Source organism: Drosophila suzukii, chromosome 3 (genome assembly GCF_043229965.1).
Source record: "Drosophila suzukii chromosome 3, CBGP_Dsuzu_IsoJpt1.0, whole genome shotgun sequence".
Taxonomy (NCBI): Eukaryota; Metazoa; Arthropoda; class Insecta; order Diptera; family Drosophilidae; genus Drosophila; species Drosophila suzukii.
This window is the reverse complement of record NC_092082.1, coordinates 4,807,508-4,813,926: the sequence shown is the minus strand read 5'-3', so window position 1 is coordinate 4,813,926 and position 6,419 is coordinate 4,807,508.

The following is a 6,419-nucleotide window of genomic DNA, read 5'->3' as shown; positions in this document are numbered from 1 at the left end:
AAAAGAAAGGAAAAATAGCAAACTTCATTGGCTGCAGCTGAGATTTTTTTTGTCTGGCAGTTGGAAAATGAAATGCAGTTGGAAAAGCCGCAATTTTTCAATTACATACTGAGAAGTTGCTCTGCCAGGGGTGTGAGATTCCCTTTGGGCGAGTAAATATGCAGATGACTCGAGTTTTCACTCTGTAAAATCCTAAAAATCAAGATTGCAAAGTACAAAGCGATGAATTATAGAGCTATTAGTAAAAACTTCCCATTTAACATTTCAGACTAATTGATCTTATATTGACTTTACTTGTTGTAGTTTCCCAAAACGATTGACAATATATTTTAATTGTGCTTTAAATTCCCTTAGGAACTTCAAAATCTAAATACGAAATATATGTAAAGTGTATTTTATATACTTTATAAAGTAGGTAATAAATGTATCAGTTAGAATTTGTATAGTTTTTGTAAGAGATTCGGGATCATGTTCTTTCTTTCTTTCATAGCAATAATGATCGTAACATTCTTATTCTTATTGTAAGATCTTTAAAGTAAATCTCAAGAAAGGCTCACCTGTCCTTGGAACATTTCTCACACCCATATAAACAAACAAGGGATATTATGACTCGCAGCACCGTTAGGCGCCACCTGTAGCAGTCTTATCCCGTTTCAAGGATAACAAGGATGCCCAGGATAACAATCTTCCTGCTGGGCACACTTTCACTCGCCTTGCCTTCCAGACAGATTTCCCCAGAATTTACCTGTTACACACGTGCAAAACTCTCCGTGTTTACCTAGAAAAATTGTAAATAATATTGTTTTGGGCATCGATCGTAATCGATCTCTTGGGTGCTGCCTTGTTTTGGCTCATAACTCAATTAGCCAGAAAATGTCCAAGGATTACGTGTGGTGTTAAAACAGTGAAGATCTTTATTAGCCTAGGACTATCTGTTGTGGCCACACTACAAGACAATTGGGAGATGACTTCCGTTTTCCCTGGAAGCGATCCAAAAGGTGTGGAAAATGATCTTCCTGTTGGGTTTTGTTTGGGAACAAGTGTTAAGGATGCGCGTGACCGGGACCCGGAAATTGAGTCACGTAGCGGTAGCGGGTTAAGAATTATACGGACCTTAGAAACGTGATTAGGTATTTTTACAGTTAGAGGTTAAGAAAGGTGTTGGAATTTTGATCTTGTGTTAAGGTGAGTAATTTTATCTCTATTGTGAGCATCATTTATAAATAAGAAAGTTATAAAATCGGAAAATTCTTTAATACTATTGGCAAATAGTAAATCTGTTACAACTTTACTTTATACCTTTAAAGAAACACACAATATATAACTTAAAATGTAACATTTCCTGATAGCTTTAATTATTTCAAATAGCTTGGCAGTTGGTTATTATTATTTCATGATAGCCCCAAATAAAAAACCACTAAAAATCTAAAAAATATATGTTCCCATTTCTTTCCAATCTTTACAACCATGGTTTTCATCAACGGAAGTTTCTAAACAATCATCATCAAATCACATATTCATAGAACAATTTCAAGCGATTCGCCAGTGATTCAGCCCCATCCCTCTGATTTATCCTCTTACGACTTAACGATTGCCTACAAATTGGTGTTTAATGGCTCAGCCCTCTCGCCTTATGGGCAATATTACTTCGATATCAAGCGATACGATCTCACTTCATCAAACTTTCAACAGTCATCCACTTCACTCGCAATCTTTTGTTTATTGTCAACATATTCGACTCGCCATTGAAGGAGCATATTCCACAAAAGACATTTTGTGGGCCCATAAAAACCGAGGAAACTATGATAGAAATTAACCAATCAATGGAATTTTACGGACTTTTTTCTCCAATTCATGGGTGGCGCTGCGTGGGGCTCTCAACGAATCAGACCTGGTTAATAACATTTTACAACTTTTGGCTTTCCTTGTAGGGTTTTATTGCTCTTATTTATTATTTGTTATGGGGGGCTTCAAATCGATAAAAAACAACTCGTTTTTAATTATTGAAAATACTTCTTATATATTTTTTATGGCTGGTAGCTGGGCCCGTTCGAAAATGGTTAGACAAGTTCATAAAACGAACCCCCAAAATTCGAGAATATTTATTACACTTTTTCGGTGGCCGTTTGCTGGCAAACAAAAGACCCGCACACAGGAAGTTGGGATGGGTCTAAAAAAAAGGAGGAAAAACAAACCATATATCAATGAAGTTGTCCTCGAACGTGTGTCCAGGATGCGTTTAAAAAAGAAATCCCTTCCGCTCGCGCCGCATTTTTCGATTTCTTTCGCCGGCCAAATGAGCTGGACTTCCGTTGCAACGCGTGCGATAGTACCACGCCCCCTGGGCCGCCCCAATTGCAGTTGATATATCTATCGTAAGATACGTTGTATATACATATATCTGGCAGCTAGGCAGCAACTATGCTAATCGACGGTATGCCAAATCGAGTCAAGAACTCGTCTAACCAAGGCGACGCCATTTGCAGTTTCACACTTTTTTATTCGAACCAATTTTTATGGCCTGGCGTGCCAAATTTGTAAAAATGCGCCAAAGAGACAAGTGTAAAGCTATACCTATAGCTGGCTCCTCTCATCGTGGTTATACATAGTTATAGTTGTCGCTTGCCACCGCTTCAGGTTGCCGTCCGTCTTGCATAATGGCCAATAGACCTGGCTGAAACGACAGCCACTCGCTGTCTCCATAATTTGTGCAATAAATCAAATGAATTTCACTCAGAAAAACAATCGAGAAACTGAGAAACTATCGGGGAGGTGGAGGTGGAGTGACTTCAAGGCAAGTCAGCCAATAATTATTTACCAAAATGCCTTGGCAACAATCAAAAGACCAAAAAGCATATCAATAAAAGTCGCGCACGCAAACAAGCGATTGACACGCAAAAACACATTTAAAATTGATTAGCCCGGTCAAGCTGAAACCGAAATCAGAAATCGTAAAATCCAAAAACCCAAATTCCTAATACAAGACAAAGCTCTAATCCCGGGCTCTAGAAGACGTCTAGACGAATGGAACCCCCTGCTTATCGCGTGGTGTGACATTTGCCCGCGGCCCCATCTTCTTCTCCCATATCTCCAGTCTCAGATTTATAATTTTATCTGCGTGTGTGACGCGTGCTATATAGACAGCAATCACAGAATTATATTTTAGCCAATCATTGGAACATTAGTTAAAGGGGAATTATTGGCTGAGCTGTATAGTTCAGAAGTAAAGGGCTTAATACTCTACAAATACAGTTTTATTTATGAGTAAGGAAAGGAAGTATATATTCTAAGACATTTTGCTTATTAGCAATTTTAAATTGTATTCTCTTATATAAGATTACAAAATTATAAATGAAATGACCAAAAACTATATTTTGCTATTCCATTTTTATACATGTTTTTCAATGTTGAATTTTTTTTTAGTCAGTTTGTTTTTTTATAGTATCTGTTGGTTGCTTAAAAAAAAATATTTAAAATCTTTCTTTTTAATATTCCACTTATTTTGGTTTTATAAATGGATAAGATACAAAAAGAATCTAGTCTTAAACAAATATTTTTCAAAGTAAAGAACATTGTTATATAAATTGAGGTCTAAATTTTTTGGATGTTGAAAAGTGATTTCAGTATAGTTACATTTTTTCTGTTAAAATTAATGTTATCGATTTCTTAGAAAAATTAAAAGCTCCAGATTCCATTTGTAGAGTATCCGTGACATGGAAAAACCTGAGGCTACATCTAACTGATAAGCAAAAATGTTTAGCCCGCCGCGGGCTCTCCAAAAATAACGAAATAAATGTATCGGATAGAATGTCTGCGCTTGGGTTTCACTCTCAATTTCTCGAGAGGATGGACGGATGCCGGAGTGGACCGATGGATGGATGGATGGATGGATGGTTAGGTGTGGATTGAGGAGGGGGGCATAATTATTGGGTCAGCGTGCGTCGTCATAACGGACGCATCAGGCCAACGAAAAAGGCAAGGGCAAAACTAATTTCATCCAGCCAGGCCCTCTTGCGGGCAATTTCCAGTAAAAGCGAGTCAAACTTTTATACATAATACTCTCCATGGCATCCACATTTGATTTATGAGCATTGATCAATTTGATGGATATTTTTGGCAAAAGTCTGCCGATCGATCGGATCGATGTACCACCTTAAGGGCTTTCCAAAAAATGCTTAAACCAATTTTTACTAAAAAAAAAAACAAAGGGAAAAATAACAAAAAGAATCAGCGAGCTTAATTAAACGGAATCTCTTCCTGGGCCCCGGCTCTTCCGATCTTCGAGGCTGTCTGCCCGAAGACTCTCCACTGCCCTTTCTGTACCACTCTGTGTCTTCCGAGGCTCCTCCGATGAAGCTTCAATGGTGGTCGTCGCCCCAGAGACACGATAAACGCGTACAATTGTTTGCACTTAAGATTTTTACACATGATTCAGTAGCCGAGAAGACCCGTGAGTCCCGAGATCCTGGCAGTCATGTCTGCATATGTTGCACTGCCACTCGAAATCGAAATCAGGGTCCACGGGTTCGGGTTCGGGTTCAGGCCCAGTAAGACCCACTAAGACCCAGCCTTCGGGGTCCGTTCTATCAGATGCAATATTTGCTAACGAATAAATTGGCATTTCACAAGTTGCCCCTGACAGACAGACGGTCGGTCTGTGCCACCAAACTGGTTGCCCTACACATCTCGTCTCGTCTTGACTCGTCGTCTCCGCAATCCCGCAATCCATCCAGGACGGAATCCGGACCCAACATGCATTGCAATCATTTTTGTTGAATCTAAAATTGACGCATCTCGGCTATGACTTCGTCATTCTTCCTCAGATTCAGCCACAGCCTCAGCTTCAGCTGCATGCCACTGGAATCGGAATCAGAAACAGAATCAGAGGCTAAAACTGAAACAGAAACAGGGGGCAGCCGAGAAGCCCTAAGTTGGCCCAACTACCGTGTTACGCGATGCTGGCTAAAATGGCCAGCGCGTCGCGCATTTTTCGACGACATCTGAATCTGATTAGAGCCAGAAGGCAGCTCGTCCTCGTCCTCATCCTCGTCCGTCCATCGCTTCAACTTGACGTCGGCTGACGGGCGGCCTCCACACAACCGCTGCACCACCAAGGCACCACCACTGCAGCCAGTGAGCCACTGAGCCACCGGAGGCACCGCTGCAAACACAATTCGCAGGAACAGACAACCGGGGATCCTCCATTACGAACAGTGGGGTTTGGTATCCTAAATCATCTAAACTGTTTTAATGTTTGATAGAAAAAATGTATGATTATTTATAAAAGCTTTTTTTGGTATTAGGATGATCTTTAATAATCTAAAAATAAATCATATCAGAAAAAATTACTAAACTTTTCGATTTTTTTAATGCACTTAAGCATTTAATAATATGGATTATTCATTAAAATTTTAGTTATTCTTTTTATATTTTTGATTTTTTAAATATTTTTATAGAGATGTTCATTAATAAAAAATGGTTTTTCGTCATAAAAAATTTATTTGACATTATTTAATAATTTGTCTTTGACTCCACTGTGCTTATTGCTCAAATTTTTGTGTGGGGGTTGTTGGCTTCTTTTACCGAGAACTTAAAATCTTCCGTCGCCCTGCGAAAGTACACTTCCTTCGCTGGTTATGCTTTAAACAATATTTCTTTGAGCCATAAATTGAATTTCATTGTCATCTCTATGTTTTGCTGTTGCCTTGAAACGGTCAGTGATTTTTTCCGCACATTTTAGCCAAAAAACTTATTTATAAAGAAAAGAAAACGAAACGCGAAAGACAAAAGAAAAATGCAGAAATCTACTTGTGGCTGCCACGTTTTGCACTTTGCATAAATTGTGTGAAGTCGTAGCTTTTGAGAGACCAAAAACCGAACCAAAAGCCCCACCGAATTCGTATCCTGGGACGGCCCATAATCGTGTCCTTGTACAACAAAAGCAATTGCTACTGTTCGCCGCATCGTGGGCCACATCATGTGGCATATATCATGTCGTCGTAGACAAGGCGATTGCCACGCCCCAACGCCCGCTCAAAAAAGTGCCTCGCATCTGCGCCTGCGCACCGCCGATCGTCTCGCAGCGTAAATTTGCATAAAATTATGCAAAATCATGCAATGCGCTTAGTGTTTGTTGTCTGTCTGCGGACCTGAGTGCGCTTCGTTTTATGAATGGAATCGCCTGCAGATTTCAGTCGAGGATGCGGATGAGGATGGGGCTGGGGATTGGGACTCGAATTCGGATGAGGATCGGATCATCGAGCGACTTTGCCTGCCTGCAACTTGTTGCCGCTGTTGTACATTAATGAAATTTGTTAGTATCACGACTTTTTATGCCTGTTGCCTGCCAAGTCCGCTTTTGTTTCTCAACTTGATTTTCGGTTTTGCGTCATTTGCATTACAATTCAAATATCTGCACA